The sequence below is a fragment of the Mixophyes fleayi genome, chromosome 10, assembly GCF_038048845.1.
Source record: "Mixophyes fleayi isolate aMixFle1 chromosome 10, aMixFle1.hap1, whole genome shotgun sequence".
Classification (NCBI taxonomy): domain Eukaryota; kingdom Metazoa; phylum Chordata; class Amphibia; order Anura; family Limnodynastidae; genus Mixophyes; species Mixophyes fleayi.
The window spans coordinates 48513287-48540742 of NC_134411.1; the positions used below are offsets into that span (position 1 = coordinate 48513287).

Consider the following 27456-nt stretch of genomic DNA (forward strand, 5'->3'; position numbering starts at 1 on the left):
ATATGTTCAAAACAATGCTTGCTAAATCACTAAAAAGGAATCCTTAAAAATGTGGGGCTACTGATCGATAAAACTACAAGGCATTAAACATCATGAATGCTGTCACATTTTTCTCTTTAAAATTGAAATATTAACTACTCAAAAATCTTCTCTAAACTTGATTCCAAGGGTTTAAACAGAAGTTTAACCAACAATTCAAAAATTGCACATTTCCAGGTTTCATATCATATGTCGAGTCATTCAACTTTGCTGAACTGTGCAGAAACAGGCTACGTCTTGGTTTCATAGTGTAGTGGTTATCACATCTGCTTTACACGCAGAAGGTCCTGGGTTCAATCCCCAGTGAAACCATGTTTATGTTCTGATTAACCAATCAATCTTTAAATATTTCCATACTCAACATATCTCTTCTGGTGATTTAAACTGTGAAAAGGGTAGTTTGTTCAATAGAAACTGGCCTTTCTGCTAATGGGAATAAATGTAGTCTTAAACTACACTTTAAGTTTTAGTTCATAAAAATAGTATATACTTGTAATCCAGTAATTTTAAAATTAAAAGTTAAGTTGACTTATCTCCTTTTTGCCAACAATGTATTTTCATGATTTCTATATATTTTTAAAGCAAAAGAGCTTGTTAAAATGTTTATTTGTTCATTTTTCTACATTAATGAATATACTTTATGCTGTGTAAATTTTCTCTGTAAAATTGAAATCTCATAAGCTTCTCCATGCAATTGTTTCTTCCATATCTCCACTGCTCGACTGACAGCCCTGGCTGAGACCTAGGGATTCTGGGACACTGCAGAGAGTGGGTGTGATGAGGAGGACCATTAAGAAGCTGCTATCACAGAGAATGCTATTTTTCTGTGATTCAATATGTTCATGCCCACCATTGTGACTGCTTAATATTAGAAACAAAAATATGTGCTGTTATGAGACTACTAAAATAGGAGAACCCTGGAAAAAACTTCCTGTGTGAAATTTTCAGGGCTCGCAGTTGACTGCTGGTTTTTGATCACCAGCAGGCAATATCTTTGGAAATTTAATTTCAGTAGCAAATTAGTCATCCTCTGATTAAAGAAAATCAAATTCTTTAAATACTATGCTGTGTAGTGACATTTGCTTTCAAAAAAGTTATTTTCAATGAAAACAAGTTCTTTCCAAAACTAGTATATGGTAGTTGAGCATTAAAGAATTTAGATTTTGTCTTTGGATTTACAGTGTAGAGGTTATCAGACATGTTTTAGTTTTTCGTGTAAAGTTTGATGTATGTTATGAAAGGGAATTTTATTTATATGTCTTCCTAAAAAAGGCATATGTTCAAAACAAGGCTTGCTAAATCACTAAAAAGGAATCCTTAAAAATGTGGGGCTACTGATCGATAAAACTACAAGGCATTAAACATCATGAATGCTGTCACATTTTTCTCTTTAAAATTGAAATATTAACTACTCAAAAATCTTCTCTAAACTTGATTCCAAGGGTTTAAACAGAAGTTTGACCAACAATTCAAAAATTGCACATTTCCAGGTTTCATATCATATGTCGAGTCATTCAACTTTGCTGAACTGTGCAGAAACAGGCTATGTCTTGGTTTCATAGTGTAGTGGTTATCACATCTGCTTTACACGCAGAAGGTCCTGGGTTCAATCCCCAGTGAAACCATGTTTATGTTCTGATTAACCAATCAATCTTTAAATATTTCCATACTCAACATATCTCTTCTGGTGATTTAAACTGTGAAAAAGGTAGTTTGTTCAATAGAAACTGGCCTTTCTGCTAATGGGAATAAATGTAGTCTTAAACTACACTTTAAGTTTTAGTTCATAAAAATAGTATATACTTGTAATCCAGTAATTTTAAAATTGAAAGTTAAGTTGACTTATCTCCTTTTTGCCAACAATGTATTTTCATGATTTCTATATATTTTTAAAGCAAAAGAGCTTGTTAAAATGTTTTTTTGTTCATTTTTCTACATTAATGAATATACTTTATGCTGTGTAAAATTTCTCTGTAAAATTGAAATCTCATAAGCTTCTCCATGCAATTGTTTCTTCCATATCTCCACTGCTCGACTGACAGCCCTGGCTGAGACCTAGGGATAGTGGGACACTGCAGAGAGTGGGTGTGATGAGGAGGACCATTAAGAAGCTGCTATCACAGAGAATGCTATTTTTCTGTGATTCAATATGTTCATGCCCACCATTGTGACTGCTTAATATTAGAAACAAAAATATGTGCTGTTGTGAGACTACTAAAATAGGAGAACCCTGGAAAAAACTTCCTGTGTGAAATTTTCAGGACTCGCAGTTGACTGCTGGTTTTTGATCACCAGCAGGCAATATCTTTGGAAATTTAATTTCAGTAGCAAATTAGTCATCCTCTGATTAAAGAAAATCAAATTCTTTAAATACTATGCTGTGTAGTGACATTTGCTTTCAAAAAAGTTATTTTCAATGAAAACAAGTTCTTTCCAAAACTAATATATGGTAGTTGAGCATTAAAGAATTTAGATTTTGTCTTTGGATTTACAGTGTAGTGGTTATCAGACATGTTTTAGTTTTTCTTGTAAAGTTTGATGTATGTTATGAAAGGGAATTTTATTTATATGTCTTCCTAAAAAAGGCATATGTTCAAAACAAGGCTTGCTAAATCACTAAAAAGGAATCCTTAAAAATGTGGGGCTACTGATCGATAAAACTACAAGGCATTAAACATCATGAATGCTGTCACATTTTTCTCTTTAAAATTGAAATATTAACTACTCAAAAATCTTCTCTAAACTTGATTCCAAGGGTTTAAACAGAAGTTTGACCAACAATTCAAAAATTGCACATTTCCAGGTTTCATATCATATGTCGAGTCATTCAACTTTGCTGAACTGTGCAGAAACAGGCTACGTCTTGGTTTCATAGTGTAGTGGTTATCACATCTGCTTTACACGCAGAAGGTCCTGGGTTCAATCCCCAGTGAAACCATGTTTATGTTCTGATTAACCAATCAATCTTTAAATATTTCCATACTCAACATATCTCTTCTGGTGATTTAAACTGTGAAAAGGGTAGTTTGTTCAATAGAAACTGGCCTTTCTGCTAATGGGAATAAATGTAGTCTTAAACTACACTTTAAGTTTTAGTTCATAAAAATAGTATATACTTGTAATCCAGTAATTTTAAAATTAAAAGTTAAGTTGACTTATCTCCTTTTTGCCAACAATGTATTTTCATGATTTCTATATATTTTTAAAGCAAAAGAGCTTGTTAAAATGTTTTTTTGTTCATTTTTCTACATTAATGAATATACTTTATGCTGTGTAAATTTTCTCTGTAAAATTGAAATCTCATAAGCTTCTCCATGCAATTGTTTCTTCCATATCTCCACTGCTCGACTGACAGCCCTGGCTGAGACCTAGGGATAGTGGGACACTGCAGAGAGTGGGTGTGATGAGGAGGACCATTAAGAAGCTGCTATCACAGAGAATGCTATTTTTCTGTGATTCAATATGTTCATGCCCACCATTGTGACTGCTTAATATTAGAAACAAAAATATGTGCTGTTGTGAGACTACTAAAATAGGAGAACCCTGGAAAAAACTTCCTGTGTGAAATTTTCAGGGCTCGCAGTTGACTGCTGGTTTTTGATCACCAGCAGGCAATATCTTTGGAAATTTAATTTCAGTTGCAAATTAGTCATCCTCTGATTAAAGAAAATCAAATTCTTTAAATACTATGCTGTGTAGTGACATTTGCTTTCAAAAAAGTTATTTTCAATGAAAACAAGTTCTTTCCAAAACTAGTATATGGTAGTTGAGCATTAAAGAATTTAGATTTTGTCTTTGGATTTACAGTGTAGTGGTTATCAGACATGTTTTAGTTTTTCGTGTAAAGTTTGATGTATGTTATGAAAGGGAATTTTATTTATATGTCTTCCTAAAAAAGGCATATGTTCAAAACAAGGCTTGCTAAATCACTAAAAAGGAATCCTTAAAAATGTGGGGCTACTGATCGATAAAACTACAAGGCATTAAACATCATGAATGCTGTCACATTTTTCTCTTTAAAATTGAAATATTAACTACTCAAAAATCTTCTCTAAACTTGATTCCAAGGGTTTAAACAGAAGTTTGACCAACAATTCAAAAATTGCACATTTCCAGGTTTCATATCATATGTCGAGTCATTCAACTTTGCTGAACTATGCAGAAACAGGCTACGTCTTGGTTTCATAGTGTAGTGGTTATCACATCTGCTTTACACGCAGAAGGTCCTGGGTTCAATCCGCAGTGAAACCATGTTTATGTTCTGATTAACCAATCAATCTTTAAATATTTCCATACTCAACATATCTCTTCTGGTGATTTAAACTGTGAAAAGGGTAGTTTGTTCAATAGAAACTGGCCTTTCTGCTAATGGGAATAAATGTAGTCTTAAACTACACTTTAAGTTTTAGTTCATAAAAATAGTATATACTTGTAATCCAGTAATTTTAAAATTAAAAGTTAAGTTGACTTATCTCCTTTTTGCCAACAATGTATTTTCATGATTTCTATATATTTTTAAAGCAAAAGAGCTTGTTAAAATGTTTTTTTGTTCATTTTTCTACATTAATGAATATACTTTATGCTGTGTAAATTTTCTCTGTAAAATTGAAATCTCATTAGCTTCTCCATGCAATTGTTTCTTCCATATCTCCACTGCTCGACTGACAGCCCTGGCTGAGACCTAGGGATAGTGGGACACTGCAGAGAGTGGGTGTGATGAGGAGGACCATTAAGAAGCTGCTATGACAGAGAATGCTATTTTTCTGTGATTCAATATGTTCATGCCCACCATTGTGACTGCTTAATATTAGAAACAAAAATATGTGCTGTTATGAGACTACTAAAATAGGAGAACCCTGGAAAAAACTTCCTGTGTGAAATTTTCAGGGCTCGCAGTTGACTGCTGGTTTTTGATCACCAGCAGGCAATATCTTTGGAAATTTAATTTCAGTTGCAAATTAGTCATCCTCTGATTAAAGAAAATCAAATTCTTTAAATACTATGCTGTGTAGTGACATTTGCTTTCAAAAAAGTTATTTTCAATGAAAACAAGTTCTTTCCAAAACTAGTATATGGTAGTTGAGCATTAAAGAATTTAGATTTTGTCTTTGGATTTACAGTGTAGTGGTTATCAGACGTGTTTTAGTTTTTCGTGTAAAGTTTGATGTATGTTATGAAAGGGAATTTTATTTATATGTCTTCCTAAAAAAGGCATATGTTCAAAACAAGGCTTGCTAAATCACTAAAAAGGAATCCTTAAAAATGTGGGGCTACTGATCGATAAAACTACAAGGCATTAAACATCATGAATGCTGTCACATTTTTCTCTTTAAAATTGAAATATTAACTACTCAAAAATCTTCTCTAAACTTGATTCCAAGGGTTTAAACAGAAGTTTGACCAACAATTCAAAAATTGCACATTTCCAGGTTTCATATCATATGTCGAGTCATTCAACTTTGCTGAACTGTGCAGAAACAGGCTACGTCTTGGTTTCATAGTGTAGTGGTTATCACATCTGCTTTACACGCAAAAGGTCCTGGGTTCAATCCCCAGTGAAACCATGTTTATGTTCTGATTAACCAATCAGTCTTTAAATATTTCCATACTCAACATATCTCTTCTGGTGATTTAAACTGTGAAAAAGGTAGTTTGTTCAATAGAAACTGGCCTTTCTGCTAATGGGAATAAATGTAGTCTTAAACTACACTTTAAGTTTTAGTTCATAAAAATAGTATATACTTGTAATCCAGTAATTTTAAAATTGAAAGTTAAGTTGACTTATCTCCTTTTTGCCAACAATGTATTTTCATGATTTCTATATATTTTTAAAGCAAAAGAGCTTGTTAAAATGTTTTTTTGTTCATTTTTCTACATTAATGAATATACTTTATGCTGTGTAAATTTTCTCTGTAAAATTGAAATCTCATAAGCTTCTCCATGCAATTGTTTCTTCCATATCTCCACTGCTCGACTGACAGCCCTGGCTGAGACCTAGGGATAGTGGGACACTGCAGAGAGTGGGTGTGATGAGGAGGACCATTAAGAAGCTGCTATTACAGAGAATGCTATTTTTCTGTGATTCAATATGTTCATGCCCACCATTGTGACTGCTTAATATTAGAAACAAAAATATGTGCTGTTGTGAGACTACTAAAATAGGAGAACCCTGGAAAAAACTTCCTGTGTGAAATTTTCAGGGCTCGCAGTTGACTGCTGGTTTTTGATCACCAGCAGGCAATATCTTTGGAAATTTAATTTCAGTTGCAAATTAGTCATCCTCTGATTAAAGAAAATCAAATTCTTTAAATACTATGCTGTGTAGTGACATTTGCTTTCAAAAAAGTTATTTTCAATGAAAACAAGTTCTTTCCAAAACTAGTATATGGTAGTTGAGCATTAAAGAATTTAGATTTTGTCTTTGGATTTACAGTGTAGTGGTTATCAGACATGTTTTAGTTTTTCGTGTAAAGTTTGATGTATGTTATGAAAGGGAATTTTATTTATATGTCTTCCTAAAAAAGGCATATGTTCAAAACAAGGCTTGCTAAATCACTAAAAAGGAATCCTTAAAAATGTGGGGCTACTGATCGATAAAACTACAAGGCATTAAACATCATGAATGCTGTCACATTTTTCTCTTTAAAATTGAAATATTAACTACTCAAAAATCTTCTCTAAACTTGATTCCAAGGGTTTAAACAGAAGTTTGACCAACAATTCAAAAATTGCACATTTCCAGGTTTCATATCATATGTCGAGTCATTCAACTTTGCTGAACTGTGCAGAAGCAGGCTACGTCTTGGTTTCATAGTGTAGTGGTTATCACATCTGCTTTACACACAGAAGGTCCTGGGTTCAATCCCCAATGAAACCATGTTTATGTTCTGATTAACCAATCAATCTTTAAATATTTCCATACTCAACATATCTCTTCTGGTGATTTAAACTGTGAAAAAGGTAGTTTGTTCAATAGAAACTGGCCTTTCTGCTAATGGGAATAAATGTAGTCTTAAACTACACTTTAAGTTTTAGTTCATAAAAATAGTATATACTTGTAATCCAGTAATTTTAAAATTGAAAGTTAAGTTGACTTATCTCCTTTTTGCCAACAATGTATTTTCATGATTTCTATATATTTTTAAAGCAAAAGAGCTTGTTAAAATGTTTTTTTTGTTCATTTTTCTACATTAATGAATATACTTTATGCTGTGTAAATTTTCTCTGTAAAATTGAAATCTCATAAGCTTCTCCATGCAATTGTTTCTTCCATATCTCCACTGCTCGACTGACAGCCCTGGCTGAGACCTAGGGATAGTGGGACACTGCAGAGAGTGGGTGTGATGAGGAGGACCATTAAGAAGCTGCTATCACAGAGAATGCTATTTTTCTGTGATTCAATATGTTCATGCCCACCATTGTGACTGCTTAATATTAGAAACAAAAATATGTGCTGTTGTGAGACTACTAAAATAGGAGAACCCTGGAAAAAACTTCCTGTGTGAAATTTTCAGGGCTCGCAGTTGACTGCTGGTTTTTGATCACCAGCAGGCAATATCTTTGGAAATTTAATTTCAGTTGCAAATTAGTCATCCTCTGATTAAAGAAAATCAAATTCTTTAAATACTATGCTGTGTAGTGACATTTGCTTTCAAAAAAGTTATTTTCAATGAAAACAAGTTCTTTCCAAAACTAGTATATGGTAGTTGAGCATTAAAGAATTTAGATTTTGTCTTTGGATTTACAGTGTAGTGGTTATCAGACATGTTTTAGTTTTTCGTGTAAAGTTTGATGTATGTTATGAAAGGGAATTTTATTTATATGTCTTCCTAAAAAAGGCATATGTTCAAAACAAGGCTTGCTAAATCACTGGAAATGAATCCTTAAAAATGTGGGGCTACTGATCGATAAAACTACAAGGCATTAAACATCATGAATGCTGTCACATTTTTCACTTTAAAATTGAACTATTAACTACTCAAAAATCTTCTCTAAACTTGATTCCAAGGGTTTAAACAGAAGTTTGACCAACAATTCAAAAATTGCACATTTCCAGGTTTCATATCATATGTCGAGTCATTCAACTTTGCTGAACTGTGCAGAAACAGGCTATGTCTTGGTTTCATAGTGTAGTGGTTATCACATCTGCTTTACACGCAGAAGGTCCTGGGTTCAATCCCCAGTGAAACCATGTTTATGTTCTGATTAACCAATCAATCTTTAAATATTTCCATACTCAACATATCTCTTCTGGTGATTTAAACTGTGAAAAAGGTAGTTTGTTCAATAGAAACTGGCCTTTCTGCTAATGGGAATAAATGTAGTCTTAAACTACACTTTAAGTTTTAGTTCATAAAAATAGTATATACTTGTAATCCAGTAATTTTAAAATTGAAAGTTAAGTTGACTTATCTCCTTTTTGCCAACAATGTATTTTCATGATTTCTATATATTTTTAAAGCAAAAGAGCTTGTTAAAATGTTTTTTTGTTCATTTTTCTACATTAATGAATATACTTTATGCTGTGTAAATTTTCTCTGTAAAATTGAAATCTCATAAGCTTCTCCATGCAATTGTTTCTTCCATATCTCCACTGCTCGACTGACAGCCCTGGCTGAGACCTAGGGATAGTGGGACACTGCAGAGAGTGGGTGTGATGAGGAGGACCATTAAGAAGCTGCTATCACAGAGAATGCTATTTTTCTGTGATTCAATATGTTCATGCCCACCATTGTGACTGCTTAATATTAGAAACAAAAATATGTGCTGTTGTGAGACTACTAAAATAGGAGAACCCTGGAAAAAACTTCCTGTGTGAAATTTTCAGGGCTCGCAGTTGACTGCTGGTTTTTGATCACCAGCTGGCAATATCTTTGGAAATTTAATTTCAGTTGCAAATTAGTCATCCTCTGATTAAAGAAAATCAAATTCTTTAAATACTATGCTGTGTAGTGACATTTGCTTTCAAAAAAGTTATTTTCAATGAAAACAAGTTCTTTCCAAAACTAGTATATGGTAGTTGAGCATTAAAGAATTTAGATTTTGTCTTTGGATTTACAGTGTAGTGGTTATCAGACATGTTTTAGTTTTTCGTGTAAAGTTTGATGTATGTTATGAAAGGGAATTTTATTTATATGTCTTCCTAAAAAAGGCATATGTTCAAAACAAGGCTTGCTAAATCACTAAAAAGGAATCCTTAAAAATGTGGGGCTACTGATCGATAAAACTACAAGGCATTAAACATCATGAATGCTGTCACATTTTTCTCTTTAAAATAGAAATATTAACTACTCAAAAATCTTCTCTAAACTTGATTCCAAGGGTTTAAACAGAAGTTTGACCAACAATTCAAAAATTGCACATTTCCAGGTTTCATATCATATGTCGAGTCATTCAACTTTGCTGAACTGTGCAGAAACAGGCTACGTCTTGGTTTCATAGTGTAGTGGTTATCACATCTGCTTTACACGCAGAAGGTCCTGGGTTCAATCCCCAGTGAAACCATTTTTATGTTCTGATTAACCAATCAATCTTTAAATATTTCCATACTCAACATATCTCTTCTGGTGATTTAAACTGTGAAAAAGGTAGTTTGTTCAATAGAAACTGGCCTTTCTGCTAATGGGAATAAATGTAGTCTTAAACTACACTTTAAGTTTTAGTTCATAAAAATAGTATATACTTGTAATCCAGTAATTTTAAAATTGGAAGTTAAATTGACTTATCTCCTTTTTGCCAACAATGTATTTTCATGATTTCTATATATTTTTAAAGCAAAAGAGCTTGTTAAAATGTTTTTTTGTTCATTTTTCTACATTAATGAATATACTTTATACTGTGTAAATTTTCTCTGTAAAATTGAAATCTCATAAGCTTCTCCATGCAATTGTTTCTTCCATATCTCCACTGCTCGACTGACAGCCCTGGCTGAGACCTAGGGATTCTGGGACACTGCAGAGAGTGGGTGTGATGAGGAGGACCATTAAGAAGCTGCTATCACAGAGAATGCTATTTTTCTGTGATTCAATATGTTCATGCCCACCATTGTGACTGCTTAATATTAGAAACAAAAATATGTGCTGTTATGAGACTACTAAAATAGGAGAACCCTGGAAAAAATTTCCTGTGTGAAATTTTCAGGGCTCGCAGTTGACTGCTGGTTTTTGATCACCAGCAGGCAATATCTTTGGAAATTTAATTTCAGTAGCAAATTAGTCATCCTCTGATTAAAGAAAATCAAATTCTTTAAATACTATGCTGTGTAGTGACATTTGCTTTCAAAAAAGTTATTTTCAATGAAAACAAGTTCTTTCCAAAACTAGTATATGGTAGTTGAGCATTAAAGAATTTAGATTTTGTCTTTGGATTTACAGTGTAGTGGTTATCAGACATGTTTTAGTTTTTCGTGTAAAGTTTGATGTATGTTATGAAAGGGAATTTTATTTATATGTCTTCCTAAAAAAGGCATATGTTCAAAACAAGGCTTGCTAAATCACTGGAAATGAATCCTTAAAAATGTGGGGCTACTGATCGATAAAACTACAAGGCATTAAACATCATGAATGCTGTCACATTTTTCTCTTTAAAATTGAAATATTAACTACTCAAAAATCTTCTCTAAACTTGATTCCAAGGGTTTAAACAGAAGTTTGACCAACAATTCAAAAATTGCACATTTCCAGGTTTCATATCATATGTCGAGTCATTCAACTTTGCTGAACTGTGCAGAAACAGGCTATGTCTTGGTTTCATAGTGTAGTGGTTATCACATCTGCTTTACACGCAGAAGGTCCTGGATTCAATCCCCAGTGAAACCATGTTTATGTTCTGATTAACCAATCAATCTTTAAATATTTCCATACTCAACATATCTCTTCTGGTGATTTAAACTGTGAAAAAGGTAGTTTGTTCAATAGAAACTGGCCTTTCTGCTAATGGGAATAAATGTAGTCTTAAACTACACTTTAAGTTTTAGTTCATAAAAATAGTATATACTTGTAATCCAGTAATTTTAAAATTGAAAGTTAAGTTGACTTATCTCCTTTTTGCCAACAATGTATTTTCATGATTTCTATATATTTTTAAAGCAAAAGAGCTTGTTAAAATGTTTTTTTGTTCATTTTTCTACATTAATGAATATACTTTATGCTGTGTAAATTTTCTCTGTAAAATTGAAATCTCATAAGCTTCTCCATGCAATTGTTTCTTCCATATCTCCACTGCTCGACTGACAGCCCTGGCTGAGACCTAGGGATAGTGGGACACTGCAGAGAGTGGGTGTGATGAGGAGGACCATTAAGAAGCTGCTATCACAGAGAATGCTATTTTTCTGTGATTCAATATGTTCATGCCCACCATTGTGACTGCTTAATATTAGAAACAAAAATATGTGCTGTTGTGAGTCTACTAAAATAGGAGAACCCTGGAAAAAACTTCCTGTGTGAAATTTTCAGGGCTCGCAGTTGACTGCTGGTTTTTGATCACCAGCTGGCAATATCTTTGGAAATTTAATTTCAGTTGCAAATTAGTCATCCTCTGATTAAAGAAAATCAAATTCTTTAAATACTATGCTGTGTAGTGACATTTGCTTTCAAAAAAGTTATTTTCAATGAAAACAAGTTCTTTCCAAAACTAGTATATGGTAGTTGAGCATTAAAGAATTTAGATTTTGTCTTTGGATTTACAGTGTAGTGGTTATCAGACATGTTTTAGTTTTTCGTGTAAAGTTTGATGTATGTTATGAAAGGGAATTTTATTTATATGTCTTCCTAAAAAAGGCATATGTTCAAAACAAGGCTTGCTAAATCACTGGAAATGAATCCTTAAAAATGTGGGGCTACTGATCGATAAAACTACAAGGCATTAAACATCATGAATGCTGTCACATTTTTCTCTTTAAAATTGAACTATTAACTACTCAAAAATCTTCTCTAAACTTGATTCCAAGGGTTTAAACAGAAGTTTGACCAACAATTCAAAAATTGCACATTTCCAGGTTTCATATCATATGTCGAGTCATTCAACTTTGCTGAACTGTGCAGAAACAGGCTATGTCTTAGTTTCATAGTGTAGTGGCTATCACATCTGCTTTACATGCAGAAGGTCCTGGGTTCAATCCCCAGTGAAACCATGTTTATGTTCTGATTAACCAATCAATCTTTAAATATTTCCATACTCAACATATCTCTTCTGGTGATTTAAACTGTGAAAAAGGTAGTTTGTTCAATAGAAACTGGCCTTTCTGCGAATGGGAATAAATGTAGTCTTAAACTACACTTTAAGTTTTAGTTCATAAAAATAGCATATACTTGTAATCCAGTAATTTTAAAATTGAAAGTTAAGTTGACTTATCTCCTTTTTGCCAACAATGTATTTTCATGATTTCTATATATTTTTAAAGCAAAAGAGCTTGTTAAAATGTTTTTTTGTTCATTTTTCTACATTAATGAATATACTTTATGCTGTGTAAATTTTCTCTGTAAAATTGAAATCTCATAAGCTTCTCCATGCAATTGTTTCTTCCATATCTCCACTGCTCGACTGACAGCCCTGGCTGAGACCTAGGGATAGTGGGACACTGCAGAGAGTGGGTGTGATGAGGAGGACCATTAAGAAGCTGCTATCACAGAGAATGCTATTTTTCTGTGATTCAATATGTTCATGCCCACCATTGTGACTGCTTAATATTAGAAACAAAAATATGTGCTGTTGTGAGACTACTAAAATAGGAGAACCCTGGAAAAAACTTCCTGTGTGAAATTTTCAGGGCTCGCAGTTGACTGCTGGTTTTTGATCACCAGCTGGCAATATCTTTAGAAATTTAATTTCAGTTGCAAATTAGTCATCCTCTGATTAAAGAAAATCAAATTCTTTAAATACTATGCTGTGTAGTGACATTTGCTTTCAAAAAAGTTATTTTCAATGAAAACAAGTTCTTTCCAAAACTAGTATATGGTAGTTGAGCATTAAAGAATTTAGATTTTGTCTTTGGATTTACAGTGTAGTGGTTATCAGACATGTTTTAGTTTTTCGTGTAAAGTTTGATGTATGTTATGAAAGGGAATTTTATTTATATGTCTTCCTAAAAAAGGCATATGTTCAAAACAAGGCTTGCTAAATCACTGGAAATGAATCCTTAAAAATGTGGGGCTACTGATCGATAAAACTACAAGGCATTAAACATCATGAATGCTGTCACATTTTTCTCTTTAAAATTGAAATATTAACTACTCAAAAATCTTCTCTAAACTTGATTCCAAGGGTTTAAACAGAAGTTTGACCAACAATTCAAAAATTGCACATTTCCAGGTTTCATATCATATGTCGAGTCATTCAACTTTGCTGAACTGTGCAGAGACAAGCTACGTCTTGGTTTCATAGTGTAGTGGTTATCACATCTGCTTTACACGCAGCAGGTCCTGGGTTCAATCCCCAGTGAAACCATGTTTATGTTCTGATTAACCAATCAATCTTTAAATATTTCCATACTCAACATATCTCTTCTGGTGATTTAAACTGTGAAAAAGGTAGTTTGTTCAATAGAAACTGGCCTTTCTGCTAATGGGAATAAATGTAGTCTTAAACTACACTTTAAGTTTTAGTTCATAAAAATAGTATATACTTGTAATCCAGTAATTTTAAAATTGGAAGTTAAATTGACTTATCTCCTTTTTGCCAACAATGTATTTTCATGATTTCTATATATTTTTAAAGCAAAAGAGCTTGTTAAAATGTTTTTTTGTTCATTTTTCTACATTAATGAATATACTTTATACTGTGTAAATTTTCTCTGTAAAATTGAAATCTCATAAGCTTCTCCATGCAATTGTTTCTTCCATATCTCCACTGCTCGACTGACAGCCCTGGCTGAGACCTAGGGATAGTGGGACACTGCAGAGAGTGGGTGTGATGAGGAGGACCATTAAGAAGCTGCTATCACAGAGAATGCTATTTTTCTGTGATTCAATATGTTCATGCCCACCATTGTGACTGCTTAATATTAGAAACAAAAATATGTGCTGTTGTGAGACTACTAAAATAGGAGAACCCTGGAAAAAACTTCCTGTGTGAAATTTTCAGGGCTCGCAGTTGACTGCTGGTTTTTGATCACCAGCAGGCAATATCTTTGGAAATTTAATTTCAGTTGCAAATTAGTCATCCTCTGATTAAAGAAAATCAAATTCTTTAAATACTATGCTGTGTAGTGACATTTGCTTTCAAAAAAGTTATTTTCAATGAAAACAAGTTCTTTCCAAAACTAGTATATGGTAGTTGAGCATTAAAGAATTTAGATTTTGTCTTTGGATTTACAGTGTAGTGGTTATCAGACATGTTTTAGTTTTTCGTGTAAAGTTTGATGTTTGTTATGAAAGGGAATTTTATTTATATGTCTTCCTAAAAAAGGCATATGTTCAAAACAAGGCTTGCTAAATCACTGGAAATGAATCCTTAAAAATGTGGGGCTACTGATCGATAAAACTACAAGGCATTAAACATCATGAATGCTGTCACATTTTTCTCTTTAAAATTGAACTATTAACTACTCAAAAAACTTCTCTAAACTTGATTCCAAGGGTTTAAACAGAAGTTTAACCAACAATTCAAAAATTGCACATTTCCAGGTTTCATATCATATGTCGAGTCATTCAACTTTGCTGAACTGTGCAGAAACAGGCTACGTCTTGGTTTCATAGTGTAGTGGTTATCACATCTGCTTTACACACAGAAGGTCCTGGGTTCAATCCCCAGTGAAACCATGTTTATGTTCTGATTAACCAATCAATCTTTAAATATTTCCATACTCAACATATATCTTCTGGTGATTTAAACTGTGAAAAAGGTAGTTTGTTCAATAGAAACTGGCCTTTCTGCTAATGGGAATAAATGTAGTCTTAAACTACACTTTAAGTTTTAGTTCATAAAAATAGTATATACTTGTAATCCAGTAATTTTAAAATTGAAAGTTAAGTTGACTTATCTCCTTTTTGCCAACAATGTATTTTCATGATTTCTATATATTTTTAAAGCAAAAGAGCTTGTTAAAATGTTTTTTTGTTCATTTTTCTACATTAATGAATATACTTTATGCTGTGTAAATTTTCTCCGTAAAATTGAAATCTCATAAGCTTCTCCATGCAATTGTTTCTTCCATATCTCCACTGCTCGACTGACAGCCCTGGCTGAGACCTAGGGATAGTGGGACACTGCAGAGAGTGGGTGTGATGAGGAGGACCATTAAGAAGCTGCTATCACAGAGAATGCTATTTTTCTGTGATTCAATATGTTCATGCCCACCATTGTGACTGCTTAATATTAGAAACAAAAATATGTGCTGTTGTGAGACTACTAAAATAGGAGAACCCTGGAAAAAACTTCCTGTGTGAAATTTTCAGGGCTCGCAGTTGACTGCTGGTTTTTGATCACCAGCAGGCAATATCTTTGGAAATTTAATTTCAGTTGCAAATTAGTCATCCTCTGATTAAAGAAAATCAAATTCTTTAAATACTATGCTGTGTAGTGACATTTGCTTTCAAAAAAGTTATTTTCAATGAAAACAAGTTCTTTCCAAAACTAGTATATGGTAGTTGAGCATTAAAGAATTTAGATTTTGTCTTTGGATTTACAGTGTAGTGGTTATCAGACATGTTTTAGTTTTTCGTGTAAAGTTTGATGTATGTTATGAAAGGGAATTTTATTTATATGTCTTCCTAAAAAAGGCATATGTTCAAAACAAGGCTTGCTAAATCACTGGAAATGAATCCTTAAAAATGTGGGGCTACTGAATGATAAAACTACAAGGCATTAAACATCATGAATGCTGTCACATTTTTCTCTTTAAAATTGAAATATTAACTACTCAAAAATCTTCTCTAAACTTGATTCCAAGGGTTTAAACAGAAGTTTGACCAACAATTCAAAAATTGCACATTTCCAGGTTTCATATCATATGTCGAGTCATTCAACTTTGCTGAACTGTGCAGAGACAAGCTACGTCTTGGTTTCATAGTGTAGTGGTTATCACATCTGCTTTACACACAGCAGGTCCTGGGTTCAATCCCCAGTGAAACCATGTTTATGTTCTGATTAACCAATCAATCTTTAAATATTTCCATACTCAACATATCTCTTCTGGTGATTTAAACTGTGAAAAAGGTAGTTTGTTCAATAGAAACTGGCCTTTCTGCTAATGGGAATAAATGTAGTCTTAAACTACACTTTAAGTTTTAGTTCATAAAAATAGTATATACTTGTAATCCAGTAATTTTAAAATTGGAAGTTAAGTTGACTTATCTCCTTTTTGCCAACAATGTATTTTCATGATTTCTATATATTTTTAAAGCAAAAGAGCTTGTTAAAATGTTTTTTTGTTCATTTTTCTACATTAATGAATATACATTATGCTGTGTAAATTTTCTCTGTAAAATTGAAATCTCATAAGCTTCTCCATGCAATTGTTTCTTCCATATCTCCACTGCTCGACTGACAGCCCTGGCTGAGACCTAGGGATAGTGGGACACTGCAGAGAGGTGGTGTGATGAGTAGGACCATTAAGAAGCTGCTATGACAGAGAATGCTATTTTTCTGTGATTCAATATGTTCATGCCCACCATTGTGACTGCTTAATATTAGAAACAAAAATATGTGCTGTTGTGAGACTACTAAAATAGGAGAACCCTGGAAAAAACTTCCTGTGTGAAATTTTCAGGGCTCGCAGTTGACTGCTGGTTTTTGATCACCAGCAGGCAATATCTTTGGAAATTTAATTTCAGTTGCAAATTAGTCATCCTCTGATTAAAGAAAATCAAATTCTTTAAATACTATGCTGTGTAGTGACATTTGCTTTCAAAAAAGTTATTTTCAATGAAAACAAGTTCTTTCCAAAACTAGTATATGGTAGTTGAGCATTAAAGAATTTAGATTTTGTCTTTGGATTTACAGTGTAGTGGTTATCAGACATGTTTTAGTTTTTCGTGTAAAGTTTGATGTATGTTATGAAAGGGAATTTTATTTATATGTCTTCCTAAAAAAGGCATATGTTCAAAACAAGGCTTGCTAAATCACTAAAAAGGAATCCTTAAAAATGTGGGGCTACTGATCGATAAAACTATAAGGCATTAAACATCATGAATGCTGTCACATTTTTCTCTTTAAAATTGAAATATTAACTACTCAAAAATCTTCTCTAAACTTGATTCCAAGGGTTTAAACAGAAGTTTGACCAACAATTCAAAAATTGCACATTTCCAGGTTTCATATCATATGTCGAGTCATTCAACTTTGCTGAACTGTGCAGAAACAGGCTACGTCTTGGTTTCATAGTGTAGTGGTTATCACATCTGCTTTACAAGCAGAAGGTCCTGGGTTCAATCCCCAGTGAAACCATGTTTATGTTCTGATTAACCAATCAATCTTTAAATATTTCCATACTCAACATATCTCTTCTGGTGATTTAAACTGTGAAAAAGGTAGTTTGTTCAATAGAAACTGGCCTTTCTGCTAATGGGAATAAATGTAGTCTTAAACTACACTTTAAGTTTTAGTTCATAAAAATAGTATATACTTGTAATCCAGTAATTTTAAAATTGAAAGTTAAGTTGACCTATCTCCTTTTTGCCAACAATGTATTTTCATGATTTCTATATATTTTTAAAGCAAAAGAGCTTGTTAAAATGTTTTTTTGCTCATTTTTCTACATTAATGAATATACTTTATGCTGTGTAAATTTTCTCTGTAAAATTGAAATCTCATAAGCTTCTCCATGCAATTGTTTCTTCCATATCTCCACTGCTCGACTGACAGCCCTGGCTGAGACCTAGGGATTCTGGGATACTGCAGAGAGTGGGTGTGATGACGAGGACCATTAAGAAGCTGCTATCACAGAGAATGCTATTTTTCTGTGATTCAATATGTTCATGCCCACCATTGTGACTGCTTAATATTAGAAACAAAAATATGTGCTATTGTGAGACTACTGAAATAGGAGAACCCTGGAAAAAACTTCCTGTGTGAAATTTTCAGGGCTCGCAGTTGACTGCTGGTTTTTGATCACCAGCAGGCAATATCTTTGGAAATTTAATTTCAGTTGCAAATTAGTCATCCTCTGATTAAAGAAAATCAAATTCTTTAAATACTATGCTGTGTAGTGACATTTGCTTTCAAAAAAGTTATTTTCAATGAAAACAAGTTCTTTCCAAAACTAGTATATGGTAGTTGAGCATTAAAGAATTTAGATTTTGTCTTTGGATTTACAGTGTAGTGGTTATCAGACATGTTTTAGTTTTTCGTGTAAAGTTTGATGTATGTTATGAAAGGGAATTTTATTTATATGTCTTCCTAAAAAAGGCATATGTTCAAAACAAGGCTTGCTAAATCACTGGAAATGAATCCTTAAAAATGTGGGGCTACTGATCGATAAAACTACAAGGCATTAAACATCATGAATGCTGTCACATTTTTCTCTTTAAAATTGAAATATTAACTACTCAAAAATCTTCTCTAAACTTGATTCCAAGGGTTTAAACAGAAGTTTGACCAACAATTCAAAAATTGCACATTTCCAGGTTTCATATCATATGTCGAGTCATTCAACTTTGCTGAACTGTGCAGAGACAAGCTACGTCTTGTTTTCATAGTGTAGTGGTTATCACATCTGCTTTACACACAGCAGGTCCTGGGTTCAATCCCCAGTGAAACCATGTTTATGTTCTGATTAACCAATCAATCTTTAAATATTTCCATACTCAACATATCTCTTCTGGTGATTTAAACTGTGAAAAAGGTAGTTTGTTCAATAGAAACTGGCCTTTCTGCTAATGGGAATAAATGTAGTCTTAAACTACACTTTAAGTTTTAGTTCATAAAAATAGTATATACTTGTAATCCAGTAATTTTAAAATTGGAAGTTAAGTTGACTTATCTCCTTTTTGCCAACAATGTATTTTCATGATTTCTATATATTTTTAAAGCAAAAGAGCTTGTTAAAATGTTTTTTTGTTCATTTTTCTACATTAATGAATATACTTTATGCTGAGTAAATTTTCTCTGTAAAATTGAAATCTCATAAGCTTCTCCATGCAATTGTTTCTTCCATATCTCCACTGCTCGACTGACAGCCCTGGCTGAGACCTAGGGATAGTGGGACACTGCAGAGAGGTGGTGTGATGAGTAGGACCATTAAGAAGCTGCTATGACAGAGAATGCTATTTTTCTGTGATTCAATATGTTCATGCCCACCATTGTGACTGCTTAATATTAGAAACAAAAATATGTGCTGTTGTGAGACTACTAAAATAGGAGAACCCTGGAAAAAACTTCCTGTGTGAAATTTTCAGGGCTCGCAGTTGACTGCTGGTTTTTGATCACCAGCAGGCAATATCTTTGGAAATTTAATTTCAGTTGCAAATTAGTCATCCTCTGATTAAAAAAAATCAAATTCTTTAAATACTATGCTGTGTAGTGACATTTGCTTTCAAAAAAGTTATTTTCAATGAAAACAAGTTCTTTCCAAAACTAGTATATGGTAGTTGAGCATTAAAGAATTTAGATTTTGTCTTTGGATTTACAGTGTAGTGGTTATCAGACATGTTTTAGTTTTTCGTGTAAAGTTTGATGTTTGTTATGAAAGGGAATTTTATTTATATGTCTTCCTAAAAAAGGCATCTGTTCATAACAAGGCTTGCTAAATCACTGGAAATGAATCCTTAAAAATGTGGGGCTACTGATCGATAAAACTACAAGGCATTAAACATCATGAATGCTGTCACATTTTTCTCTTTAAAATTGAACTATTAACTACTCAAAAATCTTCTCAAAACTTGATTCCAAGGGTTTAAACAGAAGTTTGACCAACAATTCAAAAATTGCACATTTCCAGGTTTCATATCATATGTCGAGTCATTCAACTTTGCTGCACTGTGCAGAAACAGGCTACGTCTTGGTTTCATAGTGTAGTGGTTATCACATCTGCTTTACACGCAGAAGGTCCTGGGTTCAATCCCCAGTGAAACCATGTTTATGTTCTGATTAACCAATCAATCTTTAAATATTTCCATACTCAACATATCTCTTCTGGTGATTTAAACTGTGAAAAAGGTAGTTTGTTCAATAGAAACTGGCCTTTCTGCTAATGGGAATAAATGTAGTCTTAAACTACACTTTAAGTTTTAGTTCATAAAAATATTATATACTTGTAATCCAGTAATTTTAAAATTGAAAGTTAAGTTGACTTATCTCCTTTTTGCCAACAATGTATTTTCATGATTTCTATATATTTTTAAAGCAAAAGAGCTTGTTAAAATGTTTTTTTGTTCATTTTTCTACATTAATGAATATACTTTATGCTGTGTAAATTTTCTCTGTAAAATTGAAATCTCATAAGCTTCTCCATGCAATTGTTTCTTCCATATCTCCACTGCTCGACTGACAGCCCTGGCTGAGACCTAGGGATAGTGGGACACTGCAGAGAGTGGGTGTGATGAGGAGGACCATTAAGAAGCTGCTATCACAGAGAATGCTATTTTTCTGTGATTCAATATGTTCATGCCCACCATTGTGACTGCTTAATATTAGAAACAAAAATATGTGCTATTGTGAGACTACTAAAATAGGAGAACCCTGGAAAAAACTTCCTGTGTGAAATTTTCAGGGCTCGCAGTTGACTGCTGGTTTTTGATCACCAGCAGGCAATATCTTTAGAAATTTAATTTCAGTTGCAAATTAGTCATCCTCTGATTAAAGAAAATCAAATTCTTTAAATACTATGCTGTGTAGTGACATTTGCTTTCAAAAAAGTTATTTTCAATGAAAACAAGTTCTTTCCAAAACTAGTATATGGTAGTTGAGCATTAAAGAATTTAGATTTTGTCTTTGGATTTACAGTGTAGTGGTTATCAGACATGTTTTAGTTTTTCGTGTAAAGTTTGATGTATGTTATGAAAGGGAATTTTATTTATATGTCTTCCTAAAAAAGGCATATGTTCAAAACAAGGCTTGCTAAATCACTGGAAATGAATCCTTAAAAATGTGGGGCTACTGATCGATAAAACTACAAGGCATTAAACATCATGAATGCTGTCACATTTTTCTCTTTAAAATTGAAATATTAACTACTCAAAAATCTTCTCTAAACTTGATTCCAAGGGTTTAAACAGAAGTTTGACCAACAATTCAAAAATTGCACATTTCCAGGTTTCATATCATATGTCGAGTCATTCAACTTTGCTGAACTGTGCAGAAACAGACTACGTCTTGGTTTCATAGTGTAGTGGTTATCACATCTGCTTTACATGCAGAAGGTCCTGGGTTCAATCCCCAGTGAAACCATGTTTATGTTCTGATTAACCAATCAATCTTTAAATATTTCCATACTCAACATATCTCTTCTGGTGATTTAAACTGTGAAAAAGGTAGTTTGTTCAATAGAAACTGGCCTTTCTGCTAATGGGAATACATGTAGTCTTAATCTACACTTTAAGTTTTAGTTCATAAAAATAGTATATACTTGTAATCCAGTAATTTTAAAATTGAAAGTTAAGTTGACTTATCTCCTTTTTGCCAACAATGTATTTTCATGATTTCTATATATTTTTAAAGCAAAAGAGCTTGTTAAAATGTTTTTTTGTTCATTTTTCTACATTAATGAATATACTTTATGCTGTGTAAATTTTCTCTGTAAAATTGAAATCTCATAAGCTTCTCCATGCAATTGTTTCTTCCATATCTCCACTGCTCGACTGACAGCCCTGGCTGAGACCTAGGGATTCTGGGACACTGCAGAGAGTGGGTGTGATGAGGAGGACCATTAAGAAGCTGCTATCACAGAGAATGCTATTTTTCTGTGATTCAATATGTTCATGCCCACCATTGTGACTGCTTAATATTAGAAACAAAAATATGTGCTATTGTGAGACTACTAAAATAGGAGAACCCTGGAAAAAACTTCCTGTGTAAAATTTTCAGGGCTCGCAGTTGACTGCTGGTTTTTGATCACCAGCAGGCAATATCTTTGGAAATTTAATTTCAGTTGCAAATTAGTCATCCTCTGATTAAAGAAAATCAAATTCTTTAAATACTATGCTGTGTAGTGACATTTGCTTTCAAAAAAGTTATTTTCAATGAAAACAAGTTCTTTCCAAAACTAGTATATGGTAGTTGAGCATTAAAGAATTTAGATTTTGTCTTTGGATTTACAGTGTAGTGGTTATCAGACATGTTTTAGTTTTTCGTGTAAAGTTTGATGTATGTTATGAAAGGGAATTTTATTTATATGTCTTCCTAAAAAAGGCATATGTTCAAAACAAGGCTTGCTAAATCACTAAAAAGGAATCCTTAAAAATGTGGGGCTACTGATCGATAAAACTACAAGGCATTAAACATCATGAATGCTGTCACATTTTTCTCTTTAAAATTGAAATATTAACTACTCAAAAATCTTCTCTAAACTTGATTCCAAGGGTTTAAACAGAAGTTTGACCAACAATTCAAAAATTGCACATTTCCAGGTTTCATATCATATGTCGAGTCATTCAACTTTGCTGAACTGTGCAGAAACAGGTTACATCTTGGTTTCATAGTGTAGTGGTTATCACATCTGCTTTACACGCAGAAGGTCCTGGGTTCAATCCCCAGTGAAACCATGTTTATGTTCTGATTAACCAATCAATCTTTAAATATTTCCATACTCAACATATCTCTTCTGGTGATTTAAACTGTGAAAAGGGTAGTTTTTTTCAATAGAAACTGGCCTTTCTTCTAATGGGAATAAATGTAGTCTTAAACTACACTTTAAGTTTTAGTTCATAAAAGTAGTATATACTTGTAATCCAGTAATTTTAAAATTAAAAGTTAAGTTGACTTATCTCCTTTTTGCCAACAATGTATTTTCATGATTTCTATATATTTTTAAAGCAAAAGAGCTTGTTAAAATGTTTTTTTGCTCATTTTTCTACATTAATGAATATACTTTATGCTGTGTAAATTTTCTCTGTAAAATTGAAATCTCATAAGCTTCTCCATGCAATTGTTTCTTCCATATCTCCACTGCTCGACTGACAGCCCTGGCTGAGACCTAGGGATTCTGGGATACTGCAGAGAGTGGGTGTGATGACGAGGACCATTAAGAAGCTGCTATCACAGAGAATGCTATTTTTCTGTGATTCAATATGTTCATGCCCACCATTGTGACTGCTTAATATTAGAAACAAAAATATGTGCTATTGTGAGACTACTAAAATAGGAGAACCCTGGAAAAAACTTCCTGTGTGAAATTTTCAGGGCTCGCAGTTGACTGCTGGTTTTTGATCACCAGCAGGCAATATCTTTGGAAATTTAATTTCAGTTGCAAATTAGTCATCCTCTGATTAAAGAAAATCAAATTCTTTAAATACTATGCTGTGTAGTGACATTTGCTTTCAAAAAAGTTATTTTCAATGAAAACAAGTTCTTTCCAAAACTAGTATATGGTAGTTGAGCATTAAAGAATTTAGATTTTGTCTTTGGATTTACAGTGTAGTGGTTATCAGACATGTTTTAGTTTTTCGTGTAAAGTTTGATGTATGTTATGAAAGGGAATTTTATTTATATGTCTTCCTAAAAAAGGCATATGTTCAAAACAAGGCTTGCTAAATCACTGGAAATGAATCCTTAAAAATGTGGGGCTACTGATCGATAAAACTACAAGGCATTAAACATCATGAATGCTGTCACATTTTTCTCTTTAAAATTGAAATATTAACTACTCAAAAATCTTCTCTAAACTTGATTCCAAGGGTTTAAACAGAAGTTTGACCAACAATTCAAAAATTGCACATTTCCAGGTTTCATATCATATGTCGAGTCATTCAACTTTGCTGAACTGTGCAGAAACAGGCTACATCTTGGTTTCATAGTGTAGTGGTTATCACATCTGCTTTACACGCAGAAGGTCCGGGGTTCAATCCCCAGTGAAACCATGTTTATGTTCTGATTAACCAATCAATCTTTAAATATTTCCATACTCAACATATCTCTTCTGGTGATTTAAACTGTGAAAAAGGTAGTTTGTTCAATAGAAACTAGCCTTTCTGCTAATGGGAATAAATGTAGTCTTAAACTACACTTTAAGTTTTAGTTCATAAAAATAGTATATACTTGTAATCCAGTAATTTTAAAATTGAAAGTTAAGTTGACTTATCTCCTTTTTGCCAACAATGTATTTTCATGATTTCTATATATTTTTAAAGCACAAGAGCTTGTTAAAATGTTTTTTTGTTCATTTTTCTACATTAATGAATATACTTTATGCTGTGTACATTTTCTCTGTAAAATTGAAATCTCATAAGCTTCTCCATGCAATTGTTTCTTCCATATCTCCACTGCTCGACTGACAGCCCTGGCTGAGACCTAGGGATTCTGGGACACTGCAGAGAGTGGGTGTGATGAGGAGGACCATTAAGAAGCTGCTATCACAGAGAATGCTATTTTTCTGTGATTCAATATGTTCATGCCCACCATTGTGACTGCTTAATATTAGAAACAAAAATATGTGCTATTGTGAGACTACTAAAATAGGAGAACCCTGGAAAAAACTTCCTGTGTGAAATTTTCAGGGCTCGCAGTTGACTGCTGGTTTTTGATCACCAGCAGGCAATATCTTTGGAAATTTAATTTCAGTTGCAAATTAGTCATCCTCTGATTAAAAAAAATCAAATTCTTTAAATACTATGCTGTGTAGTGACATTTGCTTTCAAAAAAGTTATTTTCAATGAAAACAAGTTCTTTCCAAAACTAGTATATGGTAGTTGAGCATTAAAGAATTTAGATTTTGTCTTTGGATTTACAGTGTAGTGGTTATCAGACATGTTTTAGTTTTTTGTGTAAAGTTTGATGTATGTTATGAAAGGGAATTTTATTTATATGTCTTCCTAAAAAAGGCATATGTTCAAAACAAGGCTTGCTAAATCACTGGAAATGAATCCTTAAAAATGTGGGGCTACTGATCGATAAAACTACAAGGCATTAAACATCATGAATGCTGTCACATTTTTCTCTTTAAAATTGAAATATTAACTACTCAAAAATCTTCTCTAAACTTGATTCCAAGGGTTTAAACAGAAGTTTGACCAACAATTCAAAAATTGCACATTTCCAGGTTTCATATCATATGTCGAGTCATTCAACTTTGCTGAACTGTGCAGAAACAGGTTACATCTTGGTTTCATAGTGTAGTGGTTATCACATCTGCTTTACACGCAGAAGGTCCTGGGTTCAATCCCCAGTGAAACCATGTTTATGTTCTGATTAACCAATCAATCTTTAAATATTTCCATACTCAACATATCTCTTCTGGTGATTTAAACTGTGAAAAGGGTAGTTTTTTCAATAGAAACTGGCCTTTCTTCTAATGGGAATAAATGTAGTCTTAAACTACACTTTAAGTTTTAGTTCATAAAAGTAGTATATACTTTTAATCCAGTAATTTTAAAATTAAAAGTTAAGTTGACTTATCTCCTTTTTGCCAACAATGTATTTTCATGATTTCTATATATTTTTAAAGCAAAAGAGCTTGTTAAAATGTTTTTTTGCTCATTTTTCTACATTAATGAATATACTTTATGCTGTGTAAATTTTCTCTGTAAAATTGAAATCTCATAAGCTTCTCCATGCAATTGTTTCTTCCATATCTCCACTGCTCGACTGACAGCCCTGGCTGAGACCTAGGGATTCTGGGACACTGCAGAGAGTGGGTGTGATGAGGAGGACCATTAAGAAGCTGCTATCACAGAGAATGCTATTTTTCTGTGATTCAATATGTTCATGCCCACCATTGTGACTGCTTAATATTAGAAACAAAAATATGTGCTATTGTGAGACTACTAAAATAGGAGAACCCTGGAAAAAACTTCCTGTGTGAAATTTTCAGGGCTCGCATTTAACTGCTGGTTTTTGATCACCAGCAGGCAATATCTTTGGAAATTTAATTTCAGTTGCAAATTAGTCATCCTCTGATTAAAGAAAATCAAATTCTTTAAATACTATGCTGTGTAGTGACATTTGCTTTCAAAAAAGTTATTTTCAATGAAAACAAGTTCTTTCCAAAACTAGTATATGGTAGTTGAGCATTAAAGAATTTAGATTTTGTCTTTGGATTTACATTGTAGTGGTTATCAGACATGTTTTAGTTTTTCGTGTAAAGTTTGATGTATGTTATGAAAGGGAATTTTATTTATATGTCTTCCTAAAAAAGGCATATGTTCAAAACAAGGCTTGCTAAATCACTGGAAATGAATCCTTAAAAATGTGGGGCTACTGATCGATAAAACTACAAGGCATTAAACATCATGAATGCTGTCACATTTTTCTCTTTAAAATTGAAATATTAACTACTCAAAAATCTTCTCTAAACTTGATTCCAAGGGTTTAAACAGAAGTTTGACCAACAATTCAAAAATTGCACATTTCCAGGTTTCATATCATATGTCGAGTCATTCAACTTTGCTGAACTGTGCAGAAACAGGTTACATCTTGGTTTCATAGTGTAGTGGTTATCACATCTGCTTTACACACAGAAGGTCCTGGGTTCAATCCTCAGTGAAACCATGTTTATGTTCTGATTAACCAATCAATCTTTAAATATTTCCATACTCAACATATCTCTTCTGGTGATTTAAACTGTGAAAAAGGTAGTTTGTTCAATAGAAACTAGCCTTTCTGCTAATGGGAATAAATGTAGTCTTAAACTACACTTTAAGTTTTAGTTCATAAAAATAGTATATACTTGTAATCCAGTAATTTTAAAATTGAAAGTTAAGTTGACTTATCTCCTTTTTGCCAACAATGTATTTTCATGATTTCTATATATTTTTAAAGCAAAAGAGCTTGTTAAAATGTTTTTTTGTTCATTTTTCTACATTAATGAATATACTTTATGCTGTGTAAATTTTCTCTGTAAAATTGAAATCTTATAAGCTTCTCCATGCAATTGTTTTTTCCATATCTCCACTGCTCGACTGACAGCCCTGGCTGAGACCTAGGGATTCTGGGACACTGCAGAGAGTGGGTGTGATGAGGAGGACCATTAAGAAGCTGCTATCACAGAGAATGCTATTTTTCTGTGATTCAATATGTTCATGCCCACCATTGTGACTGCTTAATATTAGAAACAAAAATATGTGCTATTGTGAGACTACTAAAATAGGAGAACCCTGGAAAAAACTTCCTGTGTGAAATTTTCAGGGCTCGCATTTAACTGCTGGTTTTTGATCACCAGCAGGCAATATCTTTGGAAATTTAATTTCAGTTGCAAATTAGTCATCCTCTGATTAAAGAAAATCAAATTCTTTAAATACTATGCTGTGTAGTGACATTTGCTTTCAAAAAAGTTATTTTCAATGAAAACAAGTTCTTTCCAAAACTAGTATATGGTAGTTGAGCATTAAAGAA

General features: G+C 32.9%; 21 non-coding genes across 21 annotated transcripts; all 21 read left to right on the top strand.

Moving 5' to 3' along the window:
- The first annotated feature begins 278 nt into the window (after positions 1-278).
- TRNAV-UAC (transfer RNA valine (anticodon UAC)) lies at positions 279-351 on the top strand. Its single transcript has one exon. It is a non-coding gene; the product is annotated as a tRNA-Val (tRNA).
- Positions 352-1591: 1240 nt separating this feature from the next.
- TRNAV-UAC (transfer RNA valine (anticodon UAC)) lies at positions 1592-1664 on the top strand. Its single transcript has one exon. It is a non-coding gene; the product is annotated as a tRNA-Val (tRNA).
- Positions 1665-2904: 1240 nt separating this feature from the next.
- Positions 2905-2977, top strand: TRNAV-UAC (transfer RNA valine (anticodon UAC)). The gene has a single exon. It is a non-coding gene; the product is annotated as a tRNA-Val (tRNA).
- A 1240-nt stretch (positions 2978-4217) lies between these two features.
- On the top strand, positions 4218-4290 carry TRNAV-UAC (transfer RNA valine (anticodon UAC)). Its single transcript has one exon. It is a non-coding gene; the product is annotated as a tRNA-Val (tRNA).
- Positions 4291-5530: 1240 nt separating this feature from the next.
- TRNAV-UAC (transfer RNA valine (anticodon UAC)) lies at positions 5531-5603 on the top strand. Its single transcript has one exon. It is a non-coding gene; the product is annotated as a tRNA-Val (tRNA).
- Positions 5604-6843: 1240 nt separating this feature from the next.
- On the top strand, positions 6844-6916 carry TRNAV-UAC (transfer RNA valine (anticodon UAC)). The gene has a single exon. It is a non-coding gene; the product is annotated as a tRNA-Val (tRNA).
- Positions 6917-8157: 1241 nt separating this feature from the next.
- Positions 8158-8230, top strand: TRNAV-UAC (transfer RNA valine (anticodon UAC)). The gene has a single exon. It is a non-coding gene; the product is annotated as a tRNA-Val (tRNA).
- A 1240-nt stretch (positions 8231-9470) lies between these two features.
- On the top strand, positions 9471-9543 carry TRNAV-UAC (transfer RNA valine (anticodon UAC)). Its single transcript has one exon. It is a non-coding gene; the product is annotated as a tRNA-Val (tRNA).
- Positions 9544-10783: 1240 nt separating this feature from the next.
- On the top strand, positions 10784-10856 carry TRNAV-UAC (transfer RNA valine (anticodon UAC)). The gene has a single exon. It is a non-coding gene; the product is annotated as a tRNA-Val (tRNA).
- A 1240-nt stretch (positions 10857-12096) lies between these two features.
- Positions 12097-12169, top strand: TRNAV-UAC (transfer RNA valine (anticodon UAC)). Its single transcript has one exon. It is a non-coding gene; the product is annotated as a tRNA-Val (tRNA).
- Positions 12170-13409: 1240 nt separating this feature from the next.
- On the top strand, positions 13410-13482 carry TRNAV-UAC (transfer RNA valine (anticodon UAC)). Its single transcript has one exon. It is a non-coding gene; the product is annotated as a tRNA-Val (tRNA).
- A 1240-nt stretch (positions 13483-14722) lies between these two features.
- TRNAV-UAC (transfer RNA valine (anticodon UAC)) lies at positions 14723-14795 on the top strand. The gene has a single exon. It is a non-coding gene; the product is annotated as a tRNA-Val (tRNA).
- Positions 14796-16035: 1240 nt separating this feature from the next.
- TRNAV-UAC (transfer RNA valine (anticodon UAC)) lies at positions 16036-16108 on the top strand. The gene has a single exon. It is a non-coding gene; the product is annotated as a tRNA-Val (tRNA).
- Positions 16109-17348: 1240 nt separating this feature from the next.
- TRNAV-UAC (transfer RNA valine (anticodon UAC)) lies at positions 17349-17421 on the top strand. Its single transcript has one exon. It is a non-coding gene; the product is annotated as a tRNA-Val (tRNA).
- A 1240-nt stretch (positions 17422-18661) lies between these two features.
- Positions 18662-18734, top strand: TRNAV-UAC (transfer RNA valine (anticodon UAC)). Its single transcript has one exon. It is a non-coding gene; the product is annotated as a tRNA-Val (tRNA).
- A 1240-nt stretch (positions 18735-19974) lies between these two features.
- Positions 19975-20047, top strand: TRNAV-UAC (transfer RNA valine (anticodon UAC)). Its single transcript has one exon. It is a non-coding gene; the product is annotated as a tRNA-Val (tRNA).
- Positions 20048-21287: 1240 nt separating this feature from the next.
- TRNAV-UAC (transfer RNA valine (anticodon UAC)) lies at positions 21288-21360 on the top strand. The gene has a single exon. It is a non-coding gene; the product is annotated as a tRNA-Val (tRNA).
- A 1240-nt stretch (positions 21361-22600) lies between these two features.
- On the top strand, positions 22601-22673 carry TRNAV-UAC (transfer RNA valine (anticodon UAC)). The gene has a single exon. It is a non-coding gene; the product is annotated as a tRNA-Val (tRNA).
- Positions 22674-23914: 1241 nt separating this feature from the next.
- On the top strand, positions 23915-23987 carry TRNAV-UAC (transfer RNA valine (anticodon UAC)). Its single transcript has one exon. It is a non-coding gene; the product is annotated as a tRNA-Val (tRNA).
- Positions 23988-25227: 1240 nt separating this feature from the next.
- Positions 25228-25300, top strand: TRNAV-UAC (transfer RNA valine (anticodon UAC)). Its single transcript has one exon. It is a non-coding gene; the product is annotated as a tRNA-Val (tRNA).
- Positions 25301-26540: 1240 nt separating this feature from the next.
- Positions 26541-26613, top strand: TRNAV-UAC (transfer RNA valine (anticodon UAC)). The gene has a single exon. It is a non-coding gene; the product is annotated as a tRNA-Val (tRNA).
- Positions 26614-27456: the final 843 nt, after the last annotated feature.